General features: G+C 40.5%; 1 protein-coding gene across 3 annotated transcripts in view; it reads right to left on the bottom strand.

Moving 5' to 3' along the window:
* Nucleotides 1–16683, bottom strand: part of Ctnnd2 (catenin delta 2) — an 801097-nt gene that overhangs the window by 520785 nt on the left and 263629 nt on the right. The window contains exon 1 of one of the 3 annotated variants that reach the window (XM_029543879.1): nt 11359–11654. The exons of the other annotated variants lie outside the window; for them this stretch is intronic. The gene's annotated coding sequence lies outside the window, so the exon portion shown is untranslated. Of the gene's footprint in view, nt 1–11358; nt 11655–16683 lie in introns of those variants that run through there. 3 annotated transcript variants of the gene reach the window in all.

Below are 16683 nucleotides of genomic sequence, written 5' to 3'. Positions count from 1 at the left end.
GAAGTCAGGCTCAGATCCTGCTGATGAGCTTAAATCTAGGGAGAGAGTTGAACTCTACTCCATGTTTATTACAAATGAGGGTGTTAAAGTAGAAAGAAGGAAATATGAATGAAACTTATAGAAAACTTATCAGGGAAGAGGGAAGTAAAGAGGAAACTACTCAGAGGCCAAGACAGGTATGCATACAAGTGGTCATTTGGCGACAGTAACAACTTACCACTGACCAGAAGTAAGAGTGGAGGGACGCCATCACATTACAGAAACGTGAGTGTAAGTGACTACACTGCAACAGGAAATGATGATGTTGCACGGGTATGTGAAAGAAAAAGCACAAGTACTTGTCCCAGGAAATTGAGTGAAGCCTGGGCTATACTATCAGCCAAATGGGTCACTTGACAAAGAGGTGACCACCATTCAACAAGGATCCTGCTTTTCCTCAATATCCAAAGCACTGGAGTGTCTCAGTTACTTCCATACTATTAACAGAATCCCGTCTGTAAGGTTTTGTTTTTTTTTTTTTGTTTTGTTTTTTTTTGTTTTTTTTCTCTCTTTGTTTCACTGACAAATACTTAATGAGAATGGCTATTTGGGGAAATCTCAGGATGCACAGTGTAAACAAATGTGGCCTATGCATGAAGTCTCACTATTACAGTCTTAATTGCCCGTTCCTACACATCATTGCCAGATGCCATGCTTTTTCGTAACTAAGTACATGGTGAAATCCTTCATGGGCTTAGAACATAGAACTGTTGGTCATTTTAGCCACAGAAACAGCCTCACTTCCTTCTGTTTCATTGCTGTTCCTGACAATACTTCATTCATTTGGGATGCACACGGTGTAGAGTCTCTTTCCCCATGACCCTGTGGAGATTTTGTTCATCTGCCTGCTTTATTTTGTTTTGCTGTGGAGGATTTTTTTTTTCATGGAATAAATCTATATTTTGATTCAATCTGTCCATTGAATCTAATTTAATCACTAAGTTTATCTTCTGAGCTGTATGCCCTCAGTTCCAAATGCATGCACACTTTATATAACTTAACACCTGCACATAAATCATTACCATATACATTAACCACATTTCCCGACACAATTTTCCCTGCTACTGTGATTCCTGATATTGACTAAAGGTTCTCAGGTCATCGTTAGAGCAACACCAGATAAACTGAGTCACTTCTGTAATTGTACCTTGTGTGATAATGTAAGGGTTTTGCCATTTGTGTAACAGTAGCTACAGTCTTACTGAATTTCCCTCAGGGAGACCCAGTGAAAGACTGATAATGCCAAAAGTATTAAACTAGTGTAAAGAGGGGTGAACTGGCAATCGGGGTTAAGTACACAATCTAAGACTGTTCAATGAGTCAGTGGTACAGCATGAAAGTCAAGAGAGACAGCCTAGAGCTCTTTACCATTCTTCATAAGGTATTTAATATGCATACACATGCCAAGTCCTGCATTTCATCTGGGAAATCTATTTTCCCCACCTTAGGAAACAGCAGTCGAAACCTGAACATTCTTATATTAACACGTTTAAATCCAAATGAAACAACAGAATCTGATGAACTGCTCACTTCTGCATTGCCATGTGTTCAGTGTTAACGTCTCTTTGCCACAGTGGCTTTCATGGTTTGAAGATATCCGTGTGATCTGTTCTCAGATCAGCATCAAAAGCCTGAATTTAAACCTGTCTTCAAGCTGTGAAGGGTTTTACTTTTCTTTTCCCTTTATTTTGTTCCCCCATTTTGAAATCCCTCTACTGGGAACAAACTAAGTATGGTTTGACAAGGAGTACATTCATATTTGCCTCTTGATAATCAAACAGGAAGTTGTAGGGATGCTGTGCTGATGAACGTGCCGCAGTGTGAACCGTTTACATTGCAGCCACATGGACTGTGCTGGCGCCTCCCCGCTCCACAGTCTCCATCCTTCCACAGCCCCTGGTATGTGGAATGCCTTATTGGGTGTGCATCACTGAGTTCGCAGGCTCTTTTCAGTTATCAAGAACAGCTTACCAGATGTTCCCGGTACACTGAATTTGTCACACTGAAGACAAGCTAATATCATTATGTGAGACCACAGGGGGAAAAATAAAAGACTCCACATTTAATCCATAGTAAGTACCATGGGACCCATCAAGGCAGTTGGGTTTGCTCAGGATACAGCAGCTTCTAGCAAATGAACACCTCATAACAGCCTAGTTATAATGGGCGGCAGGATCCGACGCCATAAGCTCTGCTCCATTAAAGTGAACGTAAGTACATGAACTCATGTACAAAGTATAACCTTAGCATCTGTCTGTGCACAGCCAATATTTTGTGGATGCCTTCATAGGAACAGCCAAATCATCCTCCTGTCCCTTGAAACCAGGTACTAAAGTTTCCATCGACTGCATGCAGCTCTACCTGGCAGGAAGGACAGACTGGCATTAGCGCCCCTGGGCTGCAGCACAGGGCTGCGGGTTGCTTATGATTTTGGCAGCTGTTTCATACCTATTAGGCCAATTTTTGCCCAAACAATTTTCCCTTGCTAATCAAGTGGGGAAAGCAAGAGTCTAGGAGGAAATTAAACAGTCAACAAGATATGTGTACCTAATAAACACTCCAGAACCAGTATTTAGTCAAATCAAATGATGTAATTCGATCCTGTCTCAGTCAGCATGGAGGGCCTAGCTTAATAAACCTGGACAATGCATTCTGCCATAGAAGTAATGTCCCATTTTCCTTCCCCAAGTGATACAAACAATTTGTAGGGGCAGAAGAAACAATATCAATATGTTAACTGTTACTTCTGTTTTACAGACAAGGGGACAGGACTAGAATATCAATATGGATCTATATATTTATTTAATTAAATATATTTTCATGCAGTTTTGTGTACAGGATAGTTAAGTATTTCTGTGAACAATTTAATTTTCTTGTCACTTCCACAACTTATTCAGAAGTCATCCACCAATCTCTGGAGAATGTTTTTACTTTTATAGCTCAGACCTCCCCTCCAGAAACCTATGTACACATAAAATTGAGTACCATAAATATCACTTTAGATTATTTTATGTGTAGGTGTGTGTCAGTACACAGCTGTAGGTATGTATGTGTGGCCATGTGTGAGTGCACAGACGAAGAACAACGTCTTAAGTGCCATTGATGAGAAGCTGCCTATCTTGCTTTTGAGTTCATATCTCGTACAGACTCATAGCTCACTGAATAAGGTAGTGTGTAAGGCCAGCGAGCCTCAGAGATATGTCTGTCTTCATCTTCCCCAAATCTGGGATTCTGAATGAGCAACATGACACTTGCCTGTAACAGTTTCTGAGAACTGAATTTAGTTCCTTATGCCATCAAAACAAGCACTTTATTTACTGTATCTCAAGCCTGCGTTTCAAAATTCACACCACTGAGCTTCATGTGACCCTTATTAATCTAAGCACCATGACTTTACAGCCTTAAGGTTGGGTTGCCTCTATAAGATCATGTAGACCATTTTCCTTGGAGAGTTGCCAAGACCAGCACCCCAAATCTACCAAGTGTCAGCCTTAATCCTCAAAATCACAGTCTACCTTCTTATGAGACTCTGTGTTCCTGTTTGGCATCAGATTTACCACAGCATTTTGTTTCTGCTCACAGCATTCATTCCATGCAGTGTGAAATCCTTGCGTGTTCTGTGACTGAGATGGGGCTCTTCATCATGGTTTGTACAGGTCTTCCAATTATGACACATCTGTTGTCTTTCTTGTTTGTTGAATCCATTTACCCAACTCTGTAATCACCAACAATTCGGATACTATTCCAGACACAGCATGGCATGTATAAAGTCCACAAGTACCAATAGGTGTCTTACCAACTGAATTGGACTCCCTTTGGAATAAGTTATGTTAATGTAAGTTTTCATAACGTTGACAAGTAGCTGGATCAAACGAAATCTCAATTAAACCATTTTGTAATATTCTGCTGTACCAGACATCTCTACACTGTGTACCCTGCAGTTGACAGTTTTCTCCCTACAGAGAAGGCTGCGCATATATTCTCCCGTTTTTATATCTTCATTGTTATTTCATAGTTTCTAGCATTTTGAGTTCCTCTCAAAACATGTTTGTATCTAATATATTCATATTATCATATGCTTGTGCTTACTTCAAAGACATGGGTCCGATTCTTTGATTACAGATTTGAGTAGAAATCAGGAACAGCTTATTGGTTGCTGACACTTTCATACCAAGAATGATTCATTAGCACTACATTACTGTGAGTCATAAGCACATGCCCAACACACACTATTTGTATATAAAGGTCAGCACTAGTCAGAACTATGGTTCTCTAGCACCTGGAGTGCACTATGCTGTCAATACAGTCTTAGTGGCCGTCTGTCTGCAGAAAGTCAGGCAGTCAGTTATATGCTTATTTGCATGCAACAAGCAATTGTTCACCACTATGTGATAATCGTCTTCGGAGGCTCTCAACTCAGACTGTGATTAAGACAGAAATCCTCAGAAGAGCAAATATTCAAACTCCTTCCATGGCCTGTTTCTCATACCTCTGGCTGTAATTGGAGTATTAGCCTCCTTTTCATGCTGAGCCAGCCACCTCAGTCTGGGGGCGGGGGTGGGGGGCAACAGCTGTCTCCAGACCGAGCTGTACACAACAATCCCTAGGACCATGGACACAAGGGTTCAAATTTTATAAATGCATTGCTATTAGACTTTAAAACACTATTTTCTGCCATGCAAATGTTGGTTGAGTGGCACATTTATAACTTGTAAAACTTAATGAGCATAGAATATATGCTCTTGCTCAAAAGACTTCAGTCCACGAGTGAATTAACAAAGCTTGGGGGCTGCCGGATCACAGACATGAAGAAGCTAGGCCAGGGTCTCAGGTGACAGTTCACCTGAGCCAGTCTGTCTTGCTCCTGCTCAGCTAAAATATACTTTCCTGGCTTGTACTGCGGAGCCCCACAGGAAAGACAACAAAATCCTATTCATTTATAAGGGATCAGAAAATGGGAGCTTTTAATTCTGCAGTTATGGAAACGGAGGTGGAGAGGGATCAAGTGACTAGACGATGGAGTTTTAAAGCCCACATGGGACATAACCAAGGAAAAGAAAAATGAAGTAAAGCTAGTACCAGAGCTGGTTCTAATCCATTCTCAAAATATATTACCCCAATAGGGAGGCAAACCAGTACATGAAGCAAAGGCCAATACAGAAGTAGAAAAGAACAACGCTGGAGCGGACAGACAACAGCTCCTGGCCTCTGCTCTCTTGACCAGGTTTCTACAAGAGAGGTGAGCATTAAGTGTGGTAGAGTAACACACCCGTAACCATCACTAAACTCAGCTGTGTTCTTTATGGGGAATGCATATGTCATTTGAGGCTCTTATATAGTTGGCACTCAAAAATTATAAATAACTGCATTGCTCAAAGCAGAGTAGAACTGCAACATTAAAAATCAAGATTTACCACTCCAATGGCCCTGTGCCAACACATGTTCTCTCCCATGGCCAAAAATAGCCAGTGATATACCTGGAGTTTGCAAACCAATTCAAGGTCTGGGCCAGACCTGGGATGTTGCCAGTGTCAGCTCCCAAGAAGACTCTCAGAGCCCTTAGACAAATGGTCTTGGGATTCCAGGGTCACTGACCCCAGTTAACTCCACGTTTCATTCTTTAACTCTGTCCCATCCCCACCTTTGTAGTTAAGCTTTCTATTTTTATTTTTATTTTTTTGGCAGAAGTACTCCATGATAATGTATACGCATCTGATCTTCAACCTCAGCAACTAAATTTAATTACATTTAACAACTCAACACTGAATATAGTATCTCTTGAAAAAAAAAACTCTATTAATGCTGATGAAAATTACCAGAAATTGGTTCAGATGAGCATGAGGGCTTGAAATTAAGTGAGGCAGATGCAATTCCTAATGAGGGAACACGTGACTAGTGAGGAAGCCAAGCATTGAGGAATCCTATCCAGAATGTCCCTTCTTATAGGAACATATATTCTCAGGTCACATCTTGTGTCTAAATGGCAGGTGGCACTCTTGGGGGTTGGGGGCGATGTTTCTATTTGCCTTATAGTCAAACAATCAGGTGACAAACACTTAAGAAGAGCTTTTGTTTTGAAGTTTTAAATTCTGTGGTTGACAGTTTTCCTGAAAGTGTATATGCAATACTTGTGTACTTGGTACCCACAGAAGTCAGAAGACAGCATCAGGTCCCATGAAACTAGAGTAATATATAATTGAGAACCACCATGTGTGTCCTGGGAAGTGAACGTGAGTCTTACATAAGAAAAACAAGTACTCAACCACTAAGCCATGTCTCCAGCCCCCAAACTGGCATCTTTTTTACTTACTGTTTTTCCTTTTTTAAATATTTTTATTGAATATTTTCTTTATTTATATTTCAAATGTTATCCCCATTCTCAGTCCCTACCCCCAAAAGCCCCCTATCTCACGCCCCCTCCCCCTGCTTCTATGAGGGTGTTCCCCCACCCACCCACTCTCCACCCTAGCACTCCCCTACCCTGTGGCATCAAGCCTTCACAGGACCAAGGGCCTCTCCTCCCATTGATGCCCAACAAGGCCATCCTCTGCTACATATGTGGCTGGAGCCATAGGTACCTCCATGTGTAGTCTTTGGTTGATGGTTTAGACCCTGGGAGCTTGGGGGGGGGGCGGTGTCTGGTTGGTTGGCAATGTTGTTCTTACTATGGGGCTGCAAACTTATAAAAAACATTTAAAATTTTAAAAAAGTGGTGTTGGGATTTGAAGGAGAATAACTCTCAGGGCTCATATTGTAATACTTGCTCCCCAGTTGGTGAAAGGATTTGAAAGGTTAGAAGAGGTGCATAATTGGGAATACTGAGGTTTCAAAAGTCTATGCCATTCCCAGTGATGATTCCCCCCCCCCCGGAGCTTGTGCATCAAGATATAAACTCTAAGTTGCTGCTAGAGCTCCATACCTGACTGCCTGCTTCTATACTCCTCAGCAAGATGGCCATGGACTCTAAACTCTGAAACTGTAAGGCCCCAATAAACTCACCCTTCTATACGGTTCCTTGGTCATGGTGTTTAGCACAGCAGTAGAAAAGTAACTAAGATAAAAAAACAAATAAAAGCAACCCTGTCCACCAAAAGTCACACACACCAATTCTGCATTTTTATTACTAGAAAAATATATCTCATATCTCTGCATAATATATACATGCTATGAAAAAGTTACTGTGTAATTAGCCACAGTGTGATGTTTATCAACTTCCTAGAGCTTGCAGTTTATATTAAAATCATGTACATTGAGTATAATCTAACTTATCAAATCTGTTTAGAGAGATGGCTCCATGGTTATAAGAAATTACTTCTCATACAGAGAACCCAATCAAGTTCTGCTCCCACCACCCACAGTGGGCAGCTCACAACTGTTATTACGTTAACTCTGGGAGATCCAACACGCTGTTCTGCACTCGGAGGGCACGTGCACTCAGGCATGCTTATTGACACATAGACACACACATGACACACAGTTAAAAATAAAAATTTCTTGAAAAAAATTATGTGTCTTCTCAATAGAAGTCCACCTGATGTTACACAGTGCTGAAGCAGGGGCTACATTTTTCACTTTGCCTTATTTGAGGGTACAATGGTATCAGCATGACCAACTCTCTCTTACAAGATATATTGGGTTGTTGTAAATGATAACCTTGAATATTCATTATTCCACTTGTTTTTTAAAATCTAGGAAATGAAGCACAACACTGTATATATATATATATATATATATACATATATATATATATGTGTATATATATATATATATATATATACATATATATGTATATATATATGCCAGGCAAAGAGGATGAAATGGAAAAAAAAATCAGACAAAAATCCCCACCTTCATAAAGTATATATATTCTAAATGGGGGAATCAGAGAACGTCTTAGGTTTTCTACTGCTGTGATGAAACACTATAACCATAAAGCACGGTGAGCAGGAAAGAGTTTATTTGGCTTACACTTCCACACTGAACAACATCCATGAAGGAATCAAGTACAGAAATTCAAACAGGGCAAGAACCTGGAGGAGCTGATACTGAGGTCATGGAGGGGTACTGCTCACTGGCTTGCTTAGCCTGCTTTCTTTCTTTTCTTTTTCTTTCTTTCTTTCTTTCTTTCTTTCTTTCTTTCTTTCTTTCTTTCTTTCTTTCTTTCTTTCTTTCTTTCTTTCCATCCTCTCTCTCTCTCTCTCTCTCTCTCTTTCTTTTTTTTTTTTTTTTTTTTTTTTTTTTTTTTTTTTCGAGACAGGGTTTCTCTGTATAGCCCTGGCTGTCCTGGAATTCACTCTGTAGACCAGGATGGCCTCAAACTCAGAAATCTGCCTGCCTCTGCCTCCCAAGTGCTGGGATTAAAGGCGTGGACTACCACGCCTGTTAGCCTGCTTTCTTATAGAACCCAGGTCGACCAGCCCAGAAACGGCACCACCCAATAGGCTTGTTGCATCAATTACTAATTACGAGCATGCCTTGCGGCTGCGTCTCATGGAGAAGACATTTCCTGATTGGAGGTTCTCTCCTTGCCTATAACTGTAGCTTGGGTAACAGTGAACAAGCCAAGGACTTACGTCTGATGCTTCCCAGAAATAAAGGCACAGAACAATAATTCAGGACAAAGAAGACGACAGGGAAGGAAGATCGAGGACCCTCTAGAACAATCCTAGGGAGATATGAACCACGATGTGAAAGATGGATACAGGAAAGTAGATCTTCTGGGCTGAAGGCTTGAGAGAAGGGAGGTGCCACAGCATCACAGCTGAGGCTAAGGGCAGAGCAAGCCCCAGCAAGGCTTGCCCAGCTCAGCAAACTCAGCAGGGAGTGGGCGGAGCTCAGGACCAAGGGAGGGCTAGCCAGCAGCTGGAGGACTGGTGGGAGCCCTTTCTACTCAAAATATTCATTCCAACATTGCTCTGGAGTGATAAAACGGCAAATTTTACATTCTTTGTGGGTTTTTGTTAGCCTCTCTCTGGAAATAATTTTTACTAACATTTATTAACAGGTATTTTGTGCAAGTCCACTACGGCACATTCGGTCCTAGTTCTGATATCTGGTTCCCCATTGGACTGCTTAGTTCTTCCACCCTAGATAACATTGTTATGCATCTAGATTTTTCCTACTGCATCTAAGCACAGAGAAGGGTTAAAAATACATTTATTGAATATAAAGTATTATAAAATATACAGATTGTGAAAGAACTACAGATGTAGTTAACCAGAGAAATGCAAAAGCCCTAAACTGATCCAAATGGCTTTTGCCAGACTTTCCAGATAGGACTCTCCGGCTTGGAAGAGTTGGGTCACTTGGACCAGATCTGTGACTGTCAAGCAAATGGGGTTTTAGACAAGTGAAACAATCTCACTTGTTTTCTTAATTGTGTGGATAATATAAACAAACAAATACCTAAACAGATAGCATTTTTCAACATGGCATTTGGGAAGCCTAAGAGCGTATTTTCTTTTTCGAACACACTCAACCGGGTTTACACTTTCAAATGCTGAGAACTTCGTTTTGTGTCTTTCCCTGTATCCACCTGATATAGAAACTTGCATTTAAAATACTGTTCAAATTAATTTCTCATATTAAATACGTACGCTATATAACATGGGGAAAATAGGCAGCTATTTAATTTGTTAAAATTAACCAATCACATACATAGATGTCATACAGTTTGAAGGGACATAGTCATCTAAAATATATTATATTGATTTCAAATAATTTGTGTTTACCATATGCACTGCAAATGAAGCTTCGTGGGTAATTATTCTAGTATTTTGATAATATTAGTAAATAATAATTAATACAGAACATCTTGCCAAAGGTTAAAGCCTTTTAAGATTAGAACTCCTTTTTGTTTAATGAAATCCAAGGCCTTGTGAATGTTGAGCCATGGCCATGCCACTGAGCCACAGCTCCAGCCTTTAAGTCTTCTCAATGACACATCCAAAAGAAAAGGTCTTCTTGAATGTAATATAACTTTCAAGTTTTAATTCCATGAGATACTGAGCTAAAGGTATACCTTCAAGAGTATATGAAAGACTTCTGTGTGAGATAAGACATATCTGAGGGTGAGCAATTAAAATCTTAAGATGTTGGGCTATGTTTCTATCAAGATTTTATTGAAGTTTTAACAAAAGTGTTTACAAAGACCCTCCCCACCAATTTTTAAAAAAACTTAAAAAAAAAAAAAAAAAAAAAAAAAAAAAAAAAGAAAAGTTATGTTTACATCTCTAAGGTAATTCTTTATCTGAGTACTACATTAAAGAAGTCACTTAGGATTCTCTGAAACAGATAACTAACTCCAGGACATAATTAGGATGCCTCTATAACCGGTATCATTGATCAGAAATCATTTCCTGTCTCCATGAAAGGTGACGCAGAGATACCTCAGTGTAAAGACAAGAGTGTAAATATTTTCTGGGTCTCCATGGAACTTCAGTCACAATTATGTACTACGCATGCATGTTACAGATGTGACAGTTTCCTGATTCCCTCTAGCAGTCTGTCATGTTGATCACTGTCATGCTGCCTGGCTGCTCTTAATTGTTTTAATGACCTGTTAGTATTTCAAAAACTTTCTCAATAATAATGGTGGAAACACTCAAACCTGAAGCAGGTTGGGGCAATGAGCCCCTCAATGAAGTAACTGAATCAAAGCCAGTTGGAGACACTTACATGGTAATGGCTTTCTATAATTATGGGATGCAGGCATCCCATTCACACCTGCACCATTTACAATGATCAAAACATGTGATTAGTGTACTGTGGTTCTAATGTAAAAACTCTGAGAACCAAGCCTCCCCTGCAACAAGTGAGTGACCCGCAGCATTGGATCCTTGCATTTACTTCACCTCTTTACGCGGCTGACAGATGTTTACAATTTTTTATTCTCTATGCATATTTTCTATCCTGCTCATTAAAGAAATTTTTAAATGAACCAAGTTCGCCAATAAAACCACGCTTAACAAATTAAGACTTTTTTGACATGAATAACCATAACTTTCATGAAATCTAAAACACACATCTCCGATGCACACACACACCTAAAAACAATCACTGAACAGACAGGAAGATTAGTGACAGTGGACCTCACAATCACTTTCTGTTTCGCTCCCCTATGTGGCTCTCCCAAGTTCAGTGTCCATATACTGAATAAACCGTTGTGAGGTTTGAGAGGTCAGGAGTAAATTCTTATCATATACGCTAAACAGGACTCCCAGGCTGCAGTTACACAACTTGAAAAGCATAAAAACAACAAGAGTAACAACAAAAGCATTGGAAAGTAAAGTGAGGTTAGTGTTTATTGTTTCTTTTTACCTTTGCTGGACCTTTGGAAATAAAGGGTCCTTAGCAACTTGAACACAGTGGTCCAGGCAGGCAAGTCCACCAGTCCCAAGATGAAGAAGGGTTCCTCCACCCTCCCCCAGGCACAGAGCTTGCTGTTCCAGGCTCTCAAACCACCTGCTCCTCCCTCCTGGAAAGAAGGCTAAAAGCAAGCAGAGGAGCTCAAAATCCAGGAAGGCGGAGAAGAGTGGTCCAGGAAAAAAAAAGTCAGGATTCGCAATTTCCACACTCTAATTTCTGCTTCCACTAGCAAACAGTGTTCAGAGAGAGCAAAGGGAGATGCATCAGATAGCACAAGCCTAGTGGTGGCTGCCTTAAAAGAGAAAAGAATAGAGTTCAGCCAGGCACAAAGGTCTCCATGGCAACAGTGAATTTAGACCCCCACCGGCATTATTTATGCAACATTTCATCACAAAAGGACCCTCCCACTAGCCAGCACAGCAAATCCTGGTTTTCCACTCTTCCTTTCCTTTGCCCCAGATCTGTACCCGGATCTTTTAGTTATCCTTATTTTAATCTGAAGAAACAGAGCGAAAAGGAAAACAGCATCAACCAAAAGCACAGATGACAACATAAGATTCTCAGACCGATTCTCGATGTTGGCTCCTGGATGAATTAAAAAGACCGTACCTACTTCACCTTATAGTCAACACAGCATTGGTTTCAAAGACAGACAGTTGCTGGGTACACATGTGCATATTCTAAATATTTTTTTACTTTTGAAATGAGGTTGCAATTCAAAAGGTAAAATGAAGCAAAGTTTAAGGTGCTCACCAGATGCACAGAAAAGAGGCCTGTTTAGATGCAACTTTGGGGCTATATTTTGTATATTGATATAATCCTTCACCCACTATAACTACTGTATACCCCAATTTTAACCTCAATTTTAAGAACAAATGCTGCAGTTTTAAAACATGGTTTTTAATTTAACTGTGGGCCAAATTAATAGTAGGTCAAATTTACGACTACATGAGCCAGAGAAAGTCATTTGAAACAGAGTGCACGCCTATGTAACGAGGTTGCTGTGAACATACGCAGGTACTTGCTTCAATTCTATGCCTGTAGACAACAAGCTGTCAGGATAATGTTGGGTGAAGCATTAAAGAAACAGTATCAGTACCCATCTTACAGATAGTCAAGGTCAGGTCAGGACTACACAAGCACTTATGTGGTAGATTGATTATTTTTCTATGGCTGTGATAAAACATCATGACCAAGGCAAGTTATGAGAGGAAGTATTTAATGCAGCTCATGTTGTACAGGACAAGTGTCATCGACCATCCCGGCAGGGAACAAGGCCGGCAAGCGGCGATGGTGCTGGGGCAGTAGCTGAGAGTTCACATCTTGAAACAGAACCACAAGGCTGAGAATGGCATGGGTTGTTGAAATCTCAAAGCTTTCCTAGGGACACAACTCCTCCAAAAAGATCAGAGTTCCTGATCTTTCCCAAACAGCTCTACCAATGGGGGACCAAACATTCAGATAACCCACGGAGGCCATTCTCATCAAACCGCAACACACCGTAACCTTGTCAAGTAAGATTCTGTGTTTTAAAACAATGCAAGGTTACTACAATGTCCAGGTTTGAGAGCATGTTCAGTGAGTGAGTAAAGCGCGTATAAAAGCAGGAAGTCTTATGTTTGAATACCCACAGCCCACAATAAATCCAGTGGGCAGGTAGTTTATGTCTGCAATCCCAGTGATAGTCCTAGTCATGGGTGGGGAAGGAAGGCCAATTCCTAAGAGTTTAAAGTCCAGCTATCCTGATGTTCACAACGCAGCAGCAAAGGTAAAGACAACCTGTCTCAAACATGGTGTAAGGTAAGGACTGACACTCAAGGCTATTCGCTAACATCCAGACATACATGCTATGCATTTCTGTGCCCTAGCCCCACGCTCAGGACTGGAAGCAAAATCAGCTGTAGAACACTTTCGTAGTTATCAAGGCCCTAAATTTAACACCCTCAACACCACAAAAATAAAACATACCAACAAAACAACAACAACACAGCAACCAGCACCATTTTCAACAGTTTGAACATAATCACATGTCTAAATCTACATTTCTTGTCTCAATTTAATTCTTGACTTATTTTGCATTGTTTTCAAGAAAGTTTTGCAAAACTGGTCCAGACCATGTGTGAGCCTATTATCTATGGACACCTGCTGCAGGTAGTTCTGTCCCCTGCAAGGAAGACAAATGCCCTTGACATAACCACAGAAGGGAAGAGCACCTTCTACTCTCTGTGAAATGTTCCCTGGGACCCTTCCCAGTTTGGTAGGTGAAGGACTCAGAAGTGTGCACTTAAAGTCTCCAGCAATGCTGAGGAACTGAGGCAGATGCCTCCCAACACTTAACACTGCAGAAAAGACGTACAAAGCTGGCTATTTCCCACCTGTATACAAATTATCCAGGTAAGGAGTGTTTTAACAGCTGATGCGCCTTTCCCCAGCTAAGTCTTTTCTTTATTTTCTTTTTTTTAATTAGATATTTACTTTATTTACATTTCAAATGCTGTCCCCTTTCCTGGTTTCCCTTCCCAAAGCTCCCTTTCCTCTCCCCTGTCCGTCCCCTGCTCCTCAACCTACCCACACCTGCTTCCTGGCCCTGGCATTCCTCTACACTTGGGCATAGAACCTTCACAGGACCAAGGGCCTCTTGTCCCATTGGTGACCAACTAGGCCATCCTGTGCTACATATGCGGCTAGGGCCATGGGTCCCTCCATGTGTTTTCTTTGATTGGTGGTTTAGTCCCTGGGAGCTCTGGGGGTACTGGTTAGTTCATATTGTTGTTCCTCCTATGGGGCTGCAAACCCCTTCAGCTCCTTGGGTCCTTTCTTTAGCTCCTTCATTGGGGACCCTGTGCTCAGTCCAATGGTAGGCTGTGGGCATCCACCTCTTTATTTGCCAGGCACCGGTGGACCCAGCCAAGTCTTTTCTGCGTCTGTTAACAACTTGGAAAAGGAGAACAATGTTTAATTTCTGTCTTGATGTTTCTCTATGCTAAATTCAAAGGTACAAAATATGTAACTTTTAAAAAGTATTTGATGAATTAGGAAAAAAAAATGACAGTCCATCACGTGCATACCAGTGCTCCAGAACTCACTCACTGCAATGTTTCCAACAGTCTTTCCCTACAGCTTTGCTGTGTCTCAGAACTACAGGAGATCCAGAAGGATGTGCACAGTGGATTGCTACTCAGCAAAGAAACCACATCGGCAGAAGCCACACTGGAGATTAAGATGGAGTCTAGACAAATAATAGTGAGACAGCGGCTCTTGATGACTTAGGAACCGTTATATTTCTGGGTTAAACATAGAAATGCAGTCTCAGGGGAGGGAAAATGGTCACAGGTAATTCGGGAGTGAACACAGTCACTGTGCATGATATCCTCCATTGCAAATGTCTTCACTAAACACACCACTACAAACAACTGATACATGCAAATAAAAATATTTTTATAAGTACAAACGGACTTAATCATGCTAATTGCTCAGTATTCCTAGAAGTTTGCAGGTGACCCAAGATACATTCTCAAGATACAACTCTCCACAAACATCAGTTGTCTGAGGACATTGATCTCTCAGTATATACAATAAATTATATCATACACAGTTTGACTTCCCGTACTAAAGACTAACCACGTCCTATAATAACATTAAGTCCTAAATTACTTTCAAAGCTAGATTTTTGTATGCTGTAACAGGAAGGTACATTTAAAAAATGAGAGCAATACTTAGCTACTAAATAATTATGACTCAAAAGCCTCATATTTTCAGCAATATCACTGAAAAGAAAATAACTTTAGTTTTTAATCCTGTGCTCAAGGATAGCATAATAGCTATGTCATATAGTATCATTAATTTTAAAAAATATTTTTAAAATTAATTTAAAAAATAATTTAGTGTGTTGTGGCCTTCTTATACCATGACAGATACAAAGATATATTTAACGACTTGGCTGTGTTTATCACCTAATAGTAAAGGCAGAGTGGAAAGAGAAGCAACATGAACACAGAAGGCTCTGTCACTACAAACAGGTGGCTTCTCAGTGATTTACAATGAAGTGTCAGACCCTCACGTAAATTTTCTATTTAGTAAAACTTTTGCTATTTCCATGATTCTTTTTTAAACTAATTTTGTCTTTTCATTTTTTGTGATAATAAGTATTCCAGTATAAGAGCCTATAATTCTACTTATTATCCTTCCAAAGTCTAAGTTACAGAATGACATGGGCTGGACAGTCAAATTACCGAGTCTGCCTTCCAACGGCCATGGAGAAGCTCCAGCAGGAAGAAGTTGTAGCAATTAAATAATTGCAAGGAGTAACAGTTTCAGAGCTAGCTCAGCTTTTCCTGTGTAGGACTGCAGTTATCTTTGCTGTCCATGGCCAAAGCAGACTGTAGCAGGCGGCAAGGGGAAGAAAAGGAAAAAGGGAAGAGGAAGGAAACTGCGAACAACGCTGGACCTCTGCCTGGGATGTGGCAGTGGCAGCTTCTCACACAAACCCAGAACTCCAGTGCTGTCCTGCTTCCCTGAACCGTGGAAAGCTTGTTAGACACAAAAGGCAAGCCTCTTGTTACCGAGACTGGAACTGCACGCCCTCACACACTAGCTCACATTTGTCTATCGGTTTAAACTTGAACTCTGTCACGACGGATGCAGAGAATTGTAAATCTCGCTAATCAAATGTGTTCCGGTTACTACTTGCTCCATCAAGGTATCTAGGAGGCCGCCCTAAGCAAATTACATGCCCTCCTTCATTTTATCTCAACATAAAGCTCCAGTAATGGCAGACGAAGACCAGATGACTTTAGCTCCCGCTCTCCATCCTGGCATGAATCTAATTTCACTGTCTTAAGAACATTCTGGGTTTCTCAGGAAGGTTGTGAGTTTGACCATTCTGGTGGTAGTACGTCAATCCCTGATGTTGTAAATAATTACGCCATAAAAATCCATGACTTGTGTTTTGGGGAAAAATAGAACTTGGAAGCTAGAAACGCTAGGCTAATAAAAACATTGTCAGCAAGGGAGTAAGGTCAGATCACACTTGAAAATACATTAATGAAGAAGAGGTAAAATAATAATAACAATTAATAATAATAATAATGATGGTGATGATAGTAATAATGTACAATAGCTACGGGCTCACTTTCAATACATGCCTTTCTACTAAGTCATAGAAATAAAGCAAATGTAGATTTCCCGTTGGAAGAGGAATCTCTCTTCCTCTCTTTTTCTCTTTTTTCCACTGACTCTCTCTCTCTCTCTCTCTCTCTCTCTCTCTCTCTCTCTCTC

Source organism: Mus pahari, chromosome 11 (genome assembly GCF_900095145.1).
Source record: "Mus pahari chromosome 11, PAHARI_EIJ_v1.1, whole genome shotgun sequence".
In the NCBI taxonomy this organism is placed as follows: Eukaryota; Metazoa; Chordata; class Mammalia; order Rodentia; family Muridae; genus Mus; species Mus pahari.
The sequence above is the reverse complement of the archived record's forward strand: the minus strand, read 5'-3'. Positions and strand labels throughout refer to the sequence as shown.